We start from the raw sequence: 20,156 nt of genomic DNA, 5'->3' as shown, positions 1-20,156 counted from the left end.
AGCAATTCTAGAAACCTATAAAACACATAACCTCTGAGATCTATGGAATTTGCTGAATAACAATTCAGCACATCAAAAAAAGCGAATAGGAAATGTGACAGAACGAAGAATCCAACATTATACAAACATATACAAAGCCCGGCCCTCGGAATTGGAAAAAAAATCTCAGACACAGAAGGCAAAGTGGACAGTAATCTGCGACTATCAAGAGATTCTAGACATGATACAAAAACTCAATATATCCCATGCTCCAGGCCCTGACGGGACCTCAAACGCGATGATCAAAAGGATCCACACTCATGGGCTAATCTCGTGAACAACATCATGACACTTATCAACAAGCTTAACCGGATACCTTCATCATGGAAAACTGTAACCATTGTACCCATCCACAAACAAGGACCGAGAGATGACCCGACAAATTTCCGCCCAATAACGCTACTTGACCCTCTAGGGAAACTGTTTGCATCGATCCTTCTAAAAAAAACTCCACTAGTGGGCAACCGACACACGAAGATTCTCAACAAGACAAACTGGATTCACCCCAAACGTGGGCACAAATATCAATCTACTTCTCCTAAATCTGATAAAACATGAAGCAATTCACAGCAATACAAGAATCTTCGTGGCCTTTATAGGCCTTCATATGGCCTTCGATGGAATATCCCGGCAAAAACTATGGAACAAACTTGAAAAATTGAAATGTCCTATCGACATCCTGGGACCAATCAGACAACTCTACTCAAACACCTCAATAACAATAAGACTCACAAGAGAAGGCCACACAACACCGAAAATACCAGCTGAAAATGGACTTAAACAAGGATGTCCTTTAGCAGCCACACTATACAATCTTTTTTACCGCAGACATCGACGCTCATCTACAAACTGACGCCCTCAACCCTCCAAAGGTTAACTCAGTACCAGTCAAAATCATGACATACGCGGAAGACACCGTCCTCCTGGATAAGACACCCTCAGGCCTACAAAATAACCTCTCTCAATGAAACCATTACATGAACCTCAATGAACTGACTATCAACATAAAAAGGCGAAAATCATGCAACTGAGCAGAATGATTAACAATGGAAAACAACTAAAAATCAATTTAAACGGTAATCGGCTTGAGGAAGTAACAACATTCAAATATCTGGGCATCCATATAAATCAATCTAAGTCCGAAAAAGAATGGACAGTGAAACTAGAACAAAAGATCCAATCCCTAGCAAGACAAGGATGCATGATCCAGCGCAAGTATGGCAAATACTCATTTAAACCGATAACAACATACTATAAACAAAAGGTGATTTCCAACAATAGTCTATGGAACGGAAGCCATGATAAACGCAACAGACTATGGCTGGACAAAACTAGAAGCCTGCCACCATCTTTCCCTATGCCCAGAATCAGACATGAAGTAGCAGTACAGTCCATCCGCTCAATTGTCCTATGGAAACAACTAGATCTATACCGCAAGCTGCTCACGGACGAGAAAACACCGGCAATTCAAATCTTAAGGACTCACGATGGAGAAAGGAACAACACAATTCTTGCTAAGTGGAAAGACAACCTCGAACAACTTATGAAAATAGTAGAAATTTCCCACGAAATGCTCACGCTACGCCCTCAACATGCAAAAATCAAAATAATGAGGAATGACTGGATAAAAACCCTCGAAGAAAAAACAAAATATAACTTGACAATGCAAGACGGACATCCGATCCATCAATGAACGCCCAGCCTATCTGACCATCTTCCCTGATGCCAAAATGCGAGCAATATATTTGAAAATACGAATGAACACAATACCAACACGATCTTATCTAGCAAAAACTAGACAAATCCCACCGACAGAAAATTTTTGCCGCTTCTGCTCAGACACACAAGTCAGAAACAGTTTTCCATCTACTAATGGAATGCAACGAACACTCTGAACAAAGATCTAGACTTGGCACTTACTACGAGAACAGACGATGGAGACAGAAGAAAGATGGGCGGAGATGCTCAATGGCAGATCAAAAAAACTAATTTTCACAATATGCCAATTTCTACAAGAAATCTTAAATCTTGGCAAACAGGCAACAAACTAAAAGGAAATTACGTAAAACTGGAGACAAATGAAAAGTTTAAAAATTAAACTATAACATTTAAATAAATAAATGCTTGAAGGGGATATATTCCCCTATGAGAGTGCATTTGAGTTGCTCATTATGGCAACAAGTCTTGCTAATCTGATAGTGTGCGTGCCAGTATATCACAAGTTGTTACCCAGCCTGCCTTTTTGTTGGAGAGGAGCCCATAATTAATACGAGAGGCCTTGGTAAATCGCTGAGTGGAACGTGAATCCCTTCTCATTTCCATTTCTCTCTCCACACGTAACATAACTTGTATGTTAAGCAAAGCGGCTGTAGTTTGTGTATAGTTTTAGAATGTGGCCTGAGCGACTTACTCGTTATATCCGACCCAGGGTTTAACACTGCATTAAAATCCCCAGCCCATATTATCACATTGGCTGCATACTTCATCAGTTGCAGCTCTAGTCACTCTAAGGTGTCCAGCGCCTCAGTGTTTGGCTTATAGTAATTAACCAGTGTTATGGTGCGGTTATGTATAATACCAGTTACTATCAAGGCCCTCTACGCTGTATCTCACTACTTCAAGAAGTCAAAAGCCTAGGGACTCGGGGTATCAGTGTGCCCACCCCTCTAGAATGGCTTGAGTAAGAGGAGAAATATCAATGACAACCCCATGTCTTGGCAAACCTAGCCTCGTCAGATCGTGTCAAGTGAGTTGGTTGCAGAAACGCAATCTCTGCATTATGTCTTTTCAGATAAAATAAGGCCCTATGAGCTTTCGAGGGACAACTAAGACCCTGTATATTCCATGTAATGACCTGTATCTATCTAGCCATTATTGTCACATAGAGTAGGATGCCCTACCTCCCCCACCGCAGAGGTCTTGCACACCAGTTAGAGTGCTGCATCTCTTGGCGCCAGTGTGATAGTCACCTCTTCCATATCATGAGATGTTCCTTATACCGACAGATCTTATACAAAAATCTTGCTGTATGCCATCACAAATGCTGACATAAAACACTGAACATACAAACACTGCAAACATCTACCCACCTCCCACCCTGTCCCCCACCAGCAACCCCAAAACACTGGTATAACCCCCTCCCACAACAAACCGTGCCAACCATGCGCATTATTACCCGAGACCCAGCCACTCTCGGATCTGCTACGTCGGCATCTGTCAACATCTTGCGTCATAATTATTAAAGGCTCCAGATTGAAGTTGATATGCTCACTGTGGATAATTATCAATGCACAGTGACAAGTCTGTGCCGCCTTTGCCTTTAGATGTCTCAGGTCTCCGAAGCAATGTGTCCAGGAAATCGCCAGCCTCCTCCGGGGTTTGAAAAAAATCGCTTTCCCCTTGTATTTCACTTGGAGCTTTGCAGGAAACAGCATTGCATACTTCAATCCCTTCTCGCTTCACCTCTTAACATAGAGTTAAGTTCTCCTGGTGGCTTGAAATTTATTGGAAAAATCTGGGAACAATCTGATCTGCTCCCCCTTGTAGCTCAGCGTTCCTTTTTCGTGAGAGCGGCATAGGGCAAAATCTCTATCCGTGCATTTTGGTGCTGGTAGTTCTTCGTTGAGCCCTAGGAACTGGCGTTTTCCCTACCAGGCATATGATGCAGAGAAGAAGCCATCTAGCCCCAGCACTTCCAGAAATACGGTCACCACCAGTAACTCAATTGTCCCCATCATCAGCTGATGCTGGAATCCCCGATATCCTCGGGTTGTTCCTCCAAGACTTTCAATCCAAAATCTCCTAGTTTTACCATAGCCTGTGACCTCTCATTTAAGATCCCCTAGTGCTCCTTTGTAAAATCAAGCCTTTCATATCGGTCCAGAATCTCCCAACTGGACGGTGGTTTCTCTTTTCTTTGGAGTCCCTGATGCTACCTTATCCCATCTGAAAGCCCTCCAGCACAACTCCTCACAGGACTAGGAACATTCAGCAAGAGCACCCCCATCCTCAAGAACTTTCGCTGGCTACCCATTCAAGCTCTCCTGCGTTGGACTGCCTGCTTTACTTACAAAACAGACACAGCCCCTACTTTTCTGAGAAACTCATTCTCTTTGAAAGATGGTGCACCAGAAGCTTCAGCACCACCAGGCTGGAAACAGAAAACTATAAGGGGGGAGAAACGTGAAGCAGACCTTTTCCTGGTATGCGCTCTACCTCTTGGACAAGGACCTACATACCCTACTTTTCGAAGAACATATTGCCGATCATTCCTTTCAACCATATTTCCCCCACTCTGAAGTTCATCTCCCCTCTTCCTCCTACCCATTCCTGCTCCTCACCTTCCCCTGGGCCCTACTTTATAACTCCGAAGTAAGTCAACTTTGAGCAGCGCTTCTTTACTTCCCAGCTAGGTTTGTGCTTTATAAAGTGTGTCCCCTGCTCTCGCCACTTAGTGAAAGACGGCTTTAGCTGGTGGATGTCGTCGTATTACTATACCTCCGAACTGCCTTGAGGCGAGTGTGAAGCATTAGGGAGTATACTCGCCTTGAGGAAATACCTTACACTGTGCTGCTTTTACTGATAACACAAACGAGTGCTGCTGAGTGCAGCTGGCATAAAAAAAAGATAAAGGAGGGTTTGTCTCAGTCAGAAATTAAAATTGCAAGGTGCAACCTTGCCAGACTGAGATCCCACCCCCCCCCCCCCCCCCCGTCCCCTCCTTTGACACAGTATTAGTATGAATATGAGCGATCTGGACCTAGGATGGCGTGCTGTTCACTTGTGCTGAAGTCTCGTGTTGCCGTTAGTTTTGTTGGTGTACTGCTTAACTAATCGTGTTAATCATTTCACCGAAATCGTGAGTGGTCCTTATTTAGCACTACAAAACCATTTCTATGTTTCTATTTGGCATAGATGCTGGCCACATGCTTTCATGTAGTGTCAACCTGTTAACTACTTCAACGTTCATATGTATGTTTTCTTTTTGGGCTCAAATACTGCTTCAGAACAGGCTCCTCATTGTATGAGCATGTATATAAAGCTTACATCCTTGCTCATGATTATTAGTTATAGTGTGCCTGTATACTTTCAGTGTGATAGTGTGCAAACCCCTATTCTAAAATGTTAATTTAATTTTAAGCAGCACAACAGCTTCCCTAACTTCAGAGTCCATTTTCAATCATCATTGGTCAATGTTATCAAATTTGCATGGCAATTAATTAGTCTTAACTAGAGAAAAGTATTTCACGTAATGATACATAGGGGGGGCACTCCAGTTCCTTCACAAACTGATGAACGTGTAAAATATTGATTCATATAAACATATGTATAAGTAAATTACTTCAGGTGCAATGGGTTATTAGCTCCTGGCTCTTGGAAATCATCATGAACAAAATAACTATGTAGCATGTTGTCACCAACAGGTAACCCCTATGCACTCTTGTGGGGTCTAACAGACCTCCTAATATTAAAAAATCGCTGACAAAACAATGTCAACAAAGTATAAAGTAAGAGATCTAAAATAACTTATGGTAGTAACATTTCTCACTCTGAGCAGAAAACACACCGTGCAACGGTACTCCGTACAGCGTCAAAATCAATTTGTATTCAAAATATGATGTAAATGCAAAAATACATGCATAAAAATAATACTTTCAACAGTGATGGTTACAGTTCACCATTTGCAGCTTTCAATCAAGATCATCATGTTTTCACAATTTCTTTTCGAAGCATTGTTTGCAGATTATTAGGCATCTACAACTTCAAAGTTCCTTTAGTTAAAGACCAAATTCTTAACATGTATTGGTTTCAGAGTTCCAACATTAAATTCGTGGCCTACGCGTTTCGGATGTCAAATCCTTCATCAGGGCCTGTTCAACACTGACGTGTCATTCTAACCATTTCCAAATTCATCTGTAATTCTGCAATTAAATATGGTAATTACTGTTTTATTCTGTTCTGACTTGTGTATTTCCAAGTTCCAATAAAAAAATGTCGCAAAATGACCAACCTTCAATTTAGCTTGCTTAAAAAATGCAACATCATACAATTGTGGAATCTTTAGATTCTTCACTTGTGTGTCTTATACGGCCCACATAAAACAATAATTTTGATCATTCTCAAGAATTAACCCGCAGACTTTCCATTTCCACATTTGAACTTTGTGTGAAAATATGAATACCTGAAGTCTAATTGCAGTAATGTCGGGCCTTAGAAGTATCTTTGTCCACCAACAGTGTGTGTGTGAGAAGCGGTTCGCTGTCTTCCAATACCAGAACCGCCTATAGAACAATAAATGGTTGCGTTTTAGATCTTTGCAACACCAGTCACTTTCTTCTATTCCGTAAACTCTAATTATCAAATTATTGTTTTGAATTTTGGCAAGGTTGCACTCTAAACCAAATAGATCACCCCCCCCCCCCCTCCCCTCTTAACTGTAATGATAATGTGCTTGCAATGTAATAGATGTCGCGCGTAGACAGCTACGTGTCCATACGCGTTCACATAAGTAAAGCCGTGACATATTCATCACTTGGAGCAGCCTCACGCTCGTGCTTGCTTACCTTCCCGATGGGTTGTACCAAGGGTCCTCAGCGTGCAGACAGGGATCGGTCAAGCCGTCTCCTCCTGCAACGCTGCGTAATATACAAACAAGTTGCCAAGGACACCATGCACACGAATGCCCATGTCCCTGTGTAACCTCCATCTTACTCGGGGGAATATTACCCATTCTCCTCTACGGTCGTTTTATAAGCATGAAGTGTTGCAGACTATTTAGATTGTGAACAGATGGGGACCAAATGTAAGGGGCAGTAAAATACTGTCCTTACGTCCCCATCCCTCTCAGAAAAATTCGTACTAAACGGGTGCCACTAGGCACTATTTGAATCTAGAAATGTTTTGATACCACTCTGACTCGCGTAGTATTTGGTATTTACTCATGAAACCTCTACAACATGATCTTCGGGTACCAACAACAGTGGTCCATGGGATATGTTGAGTGCAAACCCCAGTCTACTCCTGCTGAATGTGAGAACCCTATATGTGTAAACTACTTGGTTATGTCGCCAATGCAGCATGTGTTGCTCCCTCGCATCGGGACACCGTCTTTCAAGCATATGTTCGCAAACTAGTTGTCATGGGTTGTTCTATTAAGAAATCTTCAAACCATTTCTTTCACATAAGATGCACTTGTGCGTTCTCAATGTCACTGGGCCTAGTAAGATCGCTGTTTTGTTCTCCCCTGCTCCCCCTCCCTTGCTTTGTCGCGCTCTGAAACACTTGTGTATAAGCACGATAGAAATAAAATGTCAAAGATATTTTTCCACCAAATTTTACACAATATGTTAGACTATGTGACCCTTCTGTCCCATCCTAGCTGCTCAGTCTAATAGTCTTGCAGTCCTAAAATTATTGTGCATTCGAGTATCAAGTAAAGTATGCATGGTCCAAACCCTTTGTTTAATTGGAGTAATCAATTGAGGTGTTACAGAACATAACCAATAATCCAGTTAACAATGTTGTTAATCAGGTTCAGCCATCTGTCAAGAAAGTGGCTCACATTCTCATCCCTGGTATCAGTCTTTACATTAGAGTTGGGCATAAACCAGCAACAGTACCAACAGTACCAAATCACAAGAAACACATCAAATCAAACTCACAATTTATCCCCCTTGGTGTGAGGGAATCCAATCTCTCAATCCAAGTGATCTTCTGTAAGAATCTCGTGTTGATGTCACCCCCTTTATTTCCCATTTTCACTTGTTCCAGAATTATCCACCTCATTTGAGCAATATTAAGTCTTGCCTCCATGAAGTGGGCTGATACTGGTGATTTTGATGTTTTTAGTTCTAATTTGGGACTTGTGTTCTGTCTAGCGTATTTTAGCTTTACTTGTAGTCATCCCTACGTAAAACAATCTGTAGGGACATTTCAGTGCACATACAACATTACTAGAATCACATGAACATGAATGATTCTGTTTGATTGGTTTTCCTGAGTATGGGTGTCTTTCCTACTCACTTTATTTAGTCACTCTGCTAATTAAATGCAGGTATATGTTAATGTTATGAACTTGATAATTCCTTTGGGGCTGACTTAAATATTTAAAACCTTAAGAATGGTAGCATCCCAACAAATGTTATTGCCATCTCCTAGCTCTTGCTGCACCTCTGCTGCTCCACTCCAGCTGGCCCAAACACTTGCCAGGTCCTTTACCACACTCTTGCGCATCAATGTCAGCAGTAGCCCTTCTCTGCGATGCTTAAAGTAAACACAAATACCTACCTTCTATGTGTTTTTGTTATAAGGTTGACAAGTCAGCTAGTTATGTTACCTTGTATGAATTTGGCTACTACTTCGCAAAGCCACGTCGTAAAATGTTTTCTGTGTTCATTCTTCCCTGGCAGTGAAGCAAAATGTTGTAATTTATTTGTATCTTTGCTATGGAGTTGCATGAACTAGCACATTGCCCTATTCATTTTAATCAACTCAAAATTATTGCTTTTTTGATGCAGGACAAAAGCAATATTGCGATTTTTAGACTATAAAAGACACCCTGGACTGCAAGCCAATATTTCTGGGCAGTATTTGCCTTCCTCACCCTGACTTCATTGTTTTACATTGCCTCCTAACACGAACACTTAGAAGACTACTACAATCTTTCAACTAGAACTACTAAAACAAATCACGTGTTGTCAGTTTTCCTTATGCTTGAGTGTTATTCTTTGGTGTTTTTTTACATAGCTTCGCGGGAACATCGCAAAATGACCTTGTAGCTGTTCTTTTTTTAATTTTAACATGCACTTGAGGTTTCTCATTTCTGGATTATTAGTATCTGGCTGTTAATATTACTTCTTGGAAGCACTATATTTAGCTATTTCAATTTCAACAGCTTTTCCTATTGAAGAACATATATACATTGCAATATGGATTTTAGTGGTACAGCATGCAAGTACTTTAGTCATTTTGGAATCTTCAATATAGTGTTAATTCAATGTGTACATTTTAAATTACAGGATTCTGTGTTTAGGGTCTAGGCAGTAAGTCTATTGCTCTCAAAATATGTCACCGACAGAGTTAATTGGTGTGAGCTTTTAATGGTAAAAGTAATATTTAAAAAAAAGCCAATTATCTGGGAGTCCATTTTAGGCAGACTTATGTGCACGCAAGTAGTGTTGGATATCAGTGCTCATCGGCAGATGACATTTCACACTTCCTAATGAATGGTAGTAAACTTAGTAGTGCCCCTTTTCAAGGTCTGATTTACTCTGTTAGTCTCCGTTCTCTTTGGATACATTATCTGCTTCACTCTGGAAATGTACCTTAAATGAGAGAGCTAAAATAATACAGATTTTCTTGTGGGAGACCGGGAAAGTCTTTATTTTGTGATGGTTGAGGTTGCGTTATTACTAATTTATACAATAGGGTATTTGGGGAAGATAAAGGCTGTTATGAGGGGGAGTGGTTCGAAGGTTAAATCTGTTCACGTCTGTGTGTATTGCAGGAATTTACTAATAAGGCCTTTCTTCAAGTTAGCAAAATATTTTGTAGCCTTGATATGAGCATTGGATTTTGTTGGGGTGATCAGGAAAGGTTCCACTGAGAGGGAGGGGTTCACGTTGCGTGTGCCATATTTGTGACTGGGGGTCTGGCGAAGTTGGCGCAATAAAGCTATTTTATATGTATTCAGCGTAGTTAATGTGAAAGGGATATGTTAATTTGAGTGTTTAAATTGATACATTTTAGATTTGCATGCTCGGAGCAAGATGAATGTCAAAATCTAATGAAATGTAAACACAATCTAGATATGGGGTGCTATGAAGTGCTTAGAAGATGGGCAACAAGGAGTTTGATAATGCACATGCGAGGAAGGGGACTTGTAATGGAAAACCCACTGTTAAGAAGACACGATAGTTTATGAAAATGCATGTACACTGATATATGTACATGGGGAATTTACAAATCTATATGCTCTCTACTCTTTTCATGAAGTGGATAAACTCTGCGGTCACGGTTGCAAGGTGAATTCTGAGCGACTGACCGTGAAAACTAGCCTCTGAAACCATGCAAAACCAGAAGAGCGGTAATGAGTAACTACTACCTTAGCCGATGGTAAGTCAACAGGCCGGCGCATGGTTTTTATGACTTCCCAGTATCGCGGAAGGACGATGTAATCTGTTAAGTGCATTGAAGCTTGTTATTTATTGTTCAGAGGGATCCAGCCATTTGCTTTTGACCAACAATAAATTCTGGGCGAGGCCAGAGTGACCGATACTTCAGGGATTTTTGTTTTCTCAGGATGTGACCAGAGGCCATGCGTGTTGAATTGGTAGTCATTGCTCAGAGGCGGCAGCAAGTCGGTGGGGTGAGATGGTTATCGCCAGTTCAGAAAGAACCTGCTTATTATCCCCTCTTTATATTGTTTGAAGTATTTGTGCACACCATGTGCAGTTACATTTAGGAGGTTTCAGACCATTTTCGACTTGTAATATATTGTTTGTATGTGAATGTGTAACTGTGATGTTGCGACCTACCACAGACAAATCCTAATGGGGTGTGTTGTACACATTAACTGAAGATGGTAGTTTAGATTATTGTGACCAATGAGAATAGGGAAATTGGAGAAATATTGAATTTCTTTTGTACAGGTCTTGACCCATGTGTGCAGTGGCTTGTAATAAAATATATGGGAGTGATTGAACTGTTAGAATTTTTTTATAATGTGTCAACCTGTATGGTTAGGAGAATGGTTAGTTTGACTCTACAGCATCATCTACGCCCTTCCGGTCGATTGTACAATAAACTTGCTTTATATACAAACAGGCACTCACTTCTTAAACTGTGTGTCTGCATGGGTTAAGGTGATTAAAGGCCCATCCGCACAATTTATATATTGGTTACACTGTTTGAAAGGGAGGGATGAGCTCTTTGTTTATATTTGTAAAATAAAATGCACATGTTCATCTTAAATATTTGAGCTCCAGCACAGTGCTAGGAATTGACTTTTATAGGAGTTATCTGTTTCATTACAGATATTATCTAAATCCTACATTTTCTGTTTAGCATTGGATTTATACATTTTTTTATATTTTATTAATGCAGTGGATCATCGTGAAATGATACTTTTACAGACTGTTTATTTGGGAAATCATCAAACCATTGCATTATTAGGAACTTGCTATCAAGGTAAGTGAACAAAAGGCTCAACTTAAAACTGATAGTAGTTTTCTTCTTCTCATGCAGATCTTTCTTTACTCTTTATTTTGCCAAAGTCTGGGTAATGTGCTAGATCAAGAGTGCTTTTCTTAAACCAAAGTACTGTATTTTAGAGTGTTTTGTTTCTCTATTTTTTTAGTTATTGATTGTCATGAAATAAATGTAAAATTCTAATGTAAAATGTGTCATCTGAAACCGTGTAGCTCATATTTTATTGATACAAGGTCCTATTTTATTATCAAGCAATTGCCTTCCATGTAGTTGAAATGCCAAAGCCCTGAATATCTTGCCTCTTGTTGTTTATGAAACTTGAAAAGGGACGTCGACGGGGCGTGTCAGTAATAGTATCCCTATTGTGATGTCTACTCTTCTTGGTGCCCATGGTGCATCACGCATCGAAGTCCCTCAGATTGTTTTTTTCCACCATCATTGTCGGTCGCTCATAGCGGAGTTCCTTCTGGCGAACGCCATTACTTAAAAAAAAAAATATTTATAGTGTACTCTTACTGTCCTTTGTTAGCCGTTCCCCTGCAAGTACTTCGGCAACGGCTTCGAGGACTACTTTCGTCGACGACTGCTCCAACTCGTCTCGACAAACTTCTTAGATGGCCTGTGTAGGCCGCACCGGGCCTCGGCCCTCACATTAGGGAGAGTGGGGTTGTTCATTTCTTAGTTTCCCTAAGAGAATGCATATTCTCTTCTCTACCCACTTAATTAGCCAGGCTGCCTTCCCCATACACTATGGAGAATACACGCTTAAATTTTGCCCATCTTGCAACCGAAAATTTCCCTGGAAATACTTGCACTGGGTGTGCAATCTTTGTCTTCCAAGGGACTATAACGAAGGCCATTGCAAATCTTGCAAGCTCTTCAAGCCCAAGACACTTAAGGACCGCAAGACGAAGCGATGGGCCCACCACGCCAGGCATGCCGAAGCCGCCATGGACGTTGAGGGTGCCTCCAGTGACGGCATCATCGGTGCCTTTAGTGATGCCGAGGGCGAACGTTATCTGTTGGTTGCCCATGTGCAAGCCCCCGACCCATCGGGCAAGCCGGCGGCTCTGCAACGGGGACTACTCTTGGTGGCACTGGCACGAACAAACATCACCACACTAAGCACACAACCCACGGCCAAAAGTCGACTTCAACGCTGTCCGGAAGGCCACACACAGCATCAAGGGGGAGTTTCGAAAGTCCCCTGTACCCTGTCCTCTGGGCCATTGCGCTCGCTGTCACTTCACGACAGGCCCCCTGAAATCATCTGGTAAGTCTGGATCTGACGCTGTGTACAAACCTCTAAGTCCACACATGCCGACGCACCGATGGCCCACTCGCAATCTGATAAACGACAGTTGAAAGACACATTGAAGGCCCATTCGAAGACCACGCAGAGCTCGAAGATGAATGAGCTCATCAAAAAACACACCCCACACACGCTACTGAAAGGTCAGACATCGAAAAATCACAAATCCTCAGTCATTAAAAGAGGGCTCTAGTTTAGATAATATGACCCAGGTAGAGGGAACCATTTCTGGGGCTATGAGGCACAAAAAAAACATGTAGCTGAGCCATCGTCCTCCCCTGCTAACCCCTCTATTATCCCAAGTTCATTCCAATGGCATTCAGAAGACATAGGCAAGGTCATGAGATGGATGTCTTCACTGGCCAACTTTTTTGACAACCACCCAGAGGTGTTAGTAAAGCTTCAGGGCCCTCCACAAAGCGGACCAACTAGTGGGGCCACAGTTACACAGCCCCCCCACAAAGAGAGCCCACACAGACACCACACACGCATCCTCTTCTCAGCAGGAACCATGGCAGCTTGCTTATTATGAGTCAACACAGGCTTCCAGGACACTGGTACCTACACTGAAGACCAAGGGGATATGGGGGATGTAGACCAGTTTTACGACGTCAACATCATAGTCGCCAAATCATTCAGATCCACCGGTGACTGACTCACTGGTCGACAACCAAATTCAATACAACAATCTACTTCTACTTCTAAAAGCAGCAGAACATTTTCAGATAGATACTCGGGAGACCCAGATAGACAAGGACTTTGTTGAAAACATCTTGGGAGATAAAAAGTCTGCTTCCCAATTCATTCCAATTCTCCAGTCTGTACATAGGCGAATTCAACCCTCTCTAGTGACCCCCAATTTAACACAGACTGTGAACCTGCATATTGGAAGTCTTCCGGCCAGCTCCCTCAGACCCCCTCAACATCAGGGGACAATTAAAACCAGATACATTAGTGGTTACAACTACCAGAAAGAGAGTGAACACCCTTAGCCTCTTCAGAAGCACCCCAGGTTAAAGAAATCAAAAAACTGCCTTCTTTTGGTTGGAATGTAGCCTTTTCGGTAGCCTACCAGGTGAGAATCGCCAACAATACCACCTTACTGGCCAGCTACAACTGCCATATGTGGGATGCGTTGGCCGAACAAAAAGCTTCAGCCCCAGAGCCCCTTAAGTATCAACTGGCTCTCTCCTTTGCAGAGGGTAAAGCTGTTGCAAACTGCATCCTTAAGAACAATCTAGATGCAGCAGACAATGCAGGGAAGATAATTGCTGAGGGCACGTTAATCAAACCCCAAGCGTGGCTACGCCAGTCTGGGTTTAAGCTCGAAACACTAGCCACTCTTCTCAATATGCGCATAGACCCAAACGTGTTGTTCGTCAAGGCAGTGGAAGACGCCCTCAAGAGTGCCAAAGAAGAGTATACTTTATAGTCACTAGGGAAACTTACTAATAAGCCGTCCGGCCAAAGAAGGGGGGTTATAATTTTCGCCGCTTTAGGGGATAAAACTCACAACGGGGGTCAGGGTACAACCAAAGTCAGAGCTCATCCTGGGGCTCACCACAGGGACAGTCCTCGCAAGGTTTTCAAAGAGGCCAGAGATCGTCTCACGGCAGGGGTAGAGCCTCCTCTTCCAGAGGTGGCTTAACACCCCACAAACAATGACCACCCACTACAGGTTCCCTCCCATGCCACTCAGGTAGGAGGCTGCATAACAAACTTTACCCACATATGGGAGGGAATCTCCTCAGACAAGTGGATACTTTCAATCATGGCAGGCGGTTATTGTATAGAACTGCTCCGTCAACCCGCCAACCATACCCCAAGGCAAAGGACCACCTCCAAAGAAGGACACCGCATCTTATTGGAAGAGGTGGCGGTGCTGCTATTAAAGGACCATGTAGAAATCGTACCGCCGAACCAGGTAAACAAGGGTATCTATTGTGGACCTCTTTGTGCCGAAAAAAGATCTCACAATGCATCCCGTTTTAGATCTGCGCCCTGCAAACACCTATATCAAGCCACAGAAATTCCGCAAGACCACGCTACAGGAAGTAATCCCACTGCTAAAGCAGGGGGACTACATGGCAACCTTGGATATGAAAGAGGCATGCTTTCATATTTCAATGTTCCCAGCGCACAGAATATTCTTGCGTTTCAAAATGTAAAACCAGCATTACCAATTCAAGGTGCTACCCTTCGGCATAGCATCTGCTCCAAGGGTATTCACCAAGGTACTGGCGGTGGTGGCGGCGCACCTACGCTGCGAGTCATTCCCAGTATACCCTTACCTGGACGACTGGCCGGTCATAGGAGAATCCCCAAATTTGAAAGCCAAATACCCAAAGAACGATCAATCTACTTTTTCAATTGGGTTTCTCAATCAACGAGAAAAAGTCCAGCCTTGTACCAAACAAAACCAAACGGTTCCTAGGAGCTGTCATAAAAACAGAAGAGGGTCTAGTCTTGCCCTCAAAGGAAAGAGTACAAAACATCCTGCTGCAAATACCTCAGTATCTGGCCAGTCGCCAGATAACCGTACGTAAAGCAATGCGGCTGCTCGGGATGATGGCATCATGCATTTACCTGGTCCCACACGCGCGATTGCGCCCAGTGCATGAGTGGTTGGAGAAACGGTGGTCTCAGGCAAGCAGTCAGTGGGACAATCTAGTGGTTGTTTCCCCAACCCTAGTACAAGCCCTACGCTGGTGGACAAAGGAGAATCTATTGAAGGGAAAACCCTTCCACAACCCGGTGATGCAAGCGATTGTTACAACAGACTCATCTCTCACCGGGTTGGGGGGCGCCATCACCTCAATCTCACAGCGCATGGTCTGTAGACTTAAATCACAGCACAGAACACATCAAGCTGCTAGCAGTGCTCAAAGCACTGCAAGCCTTCAAAGAACAACGGACAAATCAATCAGTACAAATTCTCACAGATAGCACCACTGTAGTGTTTTATGTAAACAAGCAGGGTGGCACACATTCTCCCAATCTATCCAGGCTAGCACAGAAAATATGGAAGTGGGCACTCAAGCGAGGCATGTTCCCAACATCTCAAAATGTTCCAGGGGAACTGAATACTCTGGCAGACTCACTAAGCAGAAATCCTCTTCCAGAAGAGCACGAGTGGCAGCTCGACACACATATCTTAGATTATATTTTCACACAGTGGGGCTTCCCCTCGCTAGACTTGCTCACAACAAGAGAAAACAACCAATGCCCAGACTTCGCATCCAGGTTTCCCCAACACGACTCCAAGGGGAATGCCCTGTGGATGAGCTTGTCAGGGAAATTTGCATACGCTTTTCCCCCCAACTCCACTAATGAGCAAAGTGGTGAACAAGATTCACAAGGACCTTAATCCTAGTTGCTCCTATGTGGGCGAGTCAACCATGGTATCCACATCTGCGCAAACTGGCGATGTGCGACCCAATCAAACTCCCATGCCCAGTCAACATGCTCACACAGCACAGGCGGACAACACTAAACCCTCAACATCAGTCTATGAACTTGGCTGCTTGGCTCCTGAAGTCCTAGAGTTTGGGCATCTGAATCTACCTGAAAGGTGTATGGAAATCCTCAGAGGCGCGTAAACCAAACTCTAGACACTGTTATTTCAACAAGTGCGAGAGATTTGTAAATTGGTGCCAGTCAAAACAAATCTAATAGAATGTACTCGATCACACATTCTTCTTTACATACGTCAAATACTACACTCAGGGCTAGTATTTAACTCTGTCAAAGTCCATGTAGTGGCTGTATCTGTGTACACCACTTCTCAGAGCAAAGTGTCCTGGTTTAAGATCCCTGTAATCAAGGCATTCATGGAGGGAGTAAAGACTTTTCCTATCTCAAGCCTGCCACCAGGCTAGGACCTCATTGTAGTACTTGCAAAGCTCATGGGACCTGTCATGATCTCTGCTTCCAAAAGGTCAGGGTTTTCCCAACTCCCTTGGAAGCAGATCCATAACCCAGGTTCCGAGTGCCAACCAGTCCCAATTGGGACCTTTTGGACCCAGTCCTGGCGCCAGTGGCACCAGGCTCATAAATATGCCCAGTCCCAGCGCTGGAAGCGCCGGGCTCATAATGCTTGGGTGGACTTACCTGCAGCAGACCATGCTGCTTACTTGCCTGCCAGTTGAGCCTCTGATCCTCTTCTGTTTGGAACTACTTTTCCTGTTGGGTGGGGCAGGAGCCACTCCCTAGGTTCAGAACACTGGAACTCTTCTGGAAAGCAGGAACTCTTTTCTTACCTAGGCGTGGCATTGGAAGCAGACACCTAAGCACTACAGGAGGCTTTGCGTTATTCTGCATCCTCTGCAGCAGAACGCTCATCGTGTCTTCTGCATCTGATCCTGGGCCTAAGGAAAAAGGCTTACCATCCTGAATCCAGTCTTCAGCAACACCTATAAAGACCAGAAAGAACAGGTTAGCATTACGGTCTTCAGTGACAGCGCTTCACTTACCTGGTCCATCGGCTGTCACCAACGCCTCGCGCTGCATTCCGGCATCTGAAAGACAAAGGCTTACCTACTCTTCGTGCGCTCCGGAGGTCTTCGCACTGCATTCCGGCATCTGAAAGACAAAAGCTTACCAACTCTTCGCACGCTCCGGAGGCCTTCGGCGCTGCATCCCGCATCTGAAAGACAAAACAAGGTGCGTTTAAAGACATTGGGGAACTTTAATACTCAGGTGCCATTACTCCTTTCCACATCTAACCCAGTGGGTATTCCGGCACCCTGCAGCCGCTCCGAACTTGTACCTGCAAAATAAAAAAACAGTTAGAGCGCATCGTGAAGCAGGCAACAAGCGCTTACTTACGTGCTTCCAGGCGCTTCTATTCATCACACAGGCTCCATCTTCAACTCACTTCAGCCCGTCATCCGCCATCGCCGGAACCCTGCAAAACAAGAGACATCATTACTAAAGACTTTTAAAGACATTAGAATTACTCGAAACTTACCGTTCGTGCAGTAAACAACGGACAGCAGTCCTCTGAAGTCAAGAGGCCTGCTCCCCTTATCCAGTGAAGAAACTGGTTACAGCACCCTGCCCCGAGGCAGATGGAGAGCACGGCGTTCACTTACATAAGGTGAGAGCGTTAACCTTGGGGTTCTACAGGAGAAGAGAAAGGGAAGAAGAGAGAGACATTCAATAACCCAGTTCATTAATCCCATATTTTCTATCTGCAGACATCTTACCCTTCGAGTCAGACATACAGTGCACAGAGGTCCAGCCCAAAGAGCCAGCCGTGTGTTACACATCACCTTTGAAGATACGGTATACGCCCAGTCAAGACCGGCGCCTCTACGGGAATCAGGTGAGCGTTACAGGACCCCCCTTTGAACATATGCACAAATCCAGCCTTACACACCTTGGATATAAAACTGCTTTTCTGGTGGCTATCACCTCCATAAGGAGAGTCAGCTCCTAGCTTTGTCAGTGCAAGACCCTTTCTTTGTTAGCCACAAAGACAAATTGGTACTAAGAACACACCCTAGGTTTTCATCTAAGTTCATATCGAGGTTCCATGTCAACCAGTCCATTGGACTATCAGCTTTCAAAACCACTTTAGCATGGCTGAGAAAAAACTCCATACACTAGATGTAAGAAGGGCTGTTCTTTCCAATGTAAACAAAATAAGACTGCTACGAAAAACAGACCAACTATTTGTTTCCATGGCACCTGGCAGGGAAAGTGATCACGTTTCAAATAACGCAATCTCCAGATGGCTAGTGAAATCCGTGCATACAGCTCTGCTACTCTCTAGCAAACAAAACTCTGCCTTTCACACCAAGAGCTTACTCTACCATGGGTACAGGAGCTACTTTGGCCTTTATTGCAAATGTCCCGTTGGACACCATTTGCAAGGCAGCTACATGGAGCTCTATCCATACCTTTACTCCGCATTACTGCATTGACGCACATTCAAAAGCAGATTCACAGGTGGGACAAGTGGTGCTAAAACATCCATTTGCCGCTGTACCTTCTTGCAACCCACCACCTTCTCCAGACACTGCTCGCTAATCTATGCAGCTCCACAAGCCTCAAAAGGGATACATTACTAACCGTAATAGTATTTCTGATGCTTGTATATGCTTAGATTCACAGTAGAAGGTGCATATATGTTTTCATCTGCTTTATTACATCTGTACTGATGCTACACTTCATGCTACCTCATGTCAGAAACAAAACAATCTGCGGGACCTTGACGCATGAAAGAACATGGGTATAGTAGACGTCACACTAGGGATAGTATTACTGGCATGCCCTGTGTCGATGTTCCTTTTTAGAGTTTCGAAAACACAAAATGTAATACTCTGCGGCTACCACTAGATGTCGCCCTATGCATAGCATGTGAATCTAAGCAGATACAAGCATCAGAAATGCGATTACGGTGAGTAATGTATCATATATATATATATATCTATCACAGCCACGGAAGTGGCTTCGTAGTTATGGTTAAGTTGCTGTTTCCATAGGAAGAGCACTTTTTGGGCGGCTTATAACTGCTCCCCCAGGACGAATCCTCACCAAACTTTGCAAAAAAATTATATGGGCCACTCTGAGTGGATGGTGGAAAAACTTTGCGCACGCCTACAGGCCAAACCGCTGGACGGATTTTCACCAAATTTGCCACAGGGGCAGGGGCTTGGTCCTGAAAGTGTGCTTTTGTAAATTCGGTGACAATCCGTCCAGTAGTTTCCTTTATAACGACCAAAAAGTATGTCTCAAAAAATTAGTGATATCTATGTCCGCTTCGCGGTCACACTTCTCTGTTCGCTCCGCGAACAAGATACCGATTGGCTAAGGGGCTGGCGTCATGACCACGGACAAGCGACGTCTCCGCCGATTGGCTGCAGTGAGCCGTGATGTGCGTCAGATTGTTTGGATGCGCCCAACATCTTGGATCCGCCGACAGCGCAGCGGCGACCAGAGGCGAAATGCTGTTTCAGAAACTTTTTTGGTGTGTCAGAGTGCTTGGGGAGGTTCAGAGAGTAAGAGATGCGTGAAATACTGTATTTGTTTAGGCGGCAGGTGTTAATGATGTATTCCCTATGCCCTCCTTGTCCGGGATGTTTGTAAGTACTGAAAATGAGGGGTCTCTTAAGGATAGTACTTCAGTCCGTGCTGTGCGCAGTCAACTTGAAACTGTTCTAAGGACACGCGTGGTGTTAGCGAACATTAAAATTGAGTACATGCCGTAGTTAAAAAAAAAAAAAAAAGTTATGGGTGTGCTATTGATTTATACGCAGTGTTATAAATAGGTAGTAAAGTACCCCCACTCAACACAAAAAATATATCTCCACCAGCAGGGGAAAATAATATGTTTCTGTAAAGGAGATAAGATTGAACTACAAATCATTTAACTAGACCCTGCAATCCAAAAAGACACTCCCTGATTATCCGGCATGCTAAGTCTGTCAAAAATAGACTGTATGCTGTGAAGTATCAAAAAATATAATATAAATTTATTTAGAACAATTTAAATTCAAAATAAAAACATAAATAGACCCAAAAACATGGAACACAGTGGAACAAATAACCTAATACCTAGACCTATCGTCTAAAAACTCCTAACATGATTACA

General features: G+C 43.4%; 1 protein-coding gene across 6 annotated transcripts in view; it reads left to right on the top strand.

Moving 5' to 3' along the window:
* SLC35F5 (solute carrier family 35 member F5) overlaps positions 1–20,156 on the top strand; it is a 1,900,137-nt gene that overhangs the window by 352,535 nt on the left and 1,527,446 nt on the right. For 5 of the 6 annotated variants that reach the window (XM_069616580.1, XM_069616583.1, XM_069616584.1 and 2 more), the window contains one exon: positions 11,143–11,226. The gene's annotated coding sequence lies outside the window, so the exon portion shown is untranslated. Of the gene's footprint in view, positions 1–10,032; positions 10,153–11,142; positions 11,227–20,156 lie in introns of all 6 variants that reach the window. The other variant, XM_069616581.1, reaches the window with a different exon arrangement.

Source organism: Ambystoma mexicanum, chromosome 9 (genome assembly GCF_040938575.1).
Source record: "Ambystoma mexicanum isolate Mex_15411 chromosome 9, UKY_AmexF1_1, whole genome shotgun sequence".
NCBI lineage: Eukaryota > Metazoa > Chordata > Amphibia > Caudata > Ambystomatidae > Ambystoma > Ambystoma mexicanum.
This window is presented reverse-complemented; position numbering and strand designations above follow the sequence as displayed.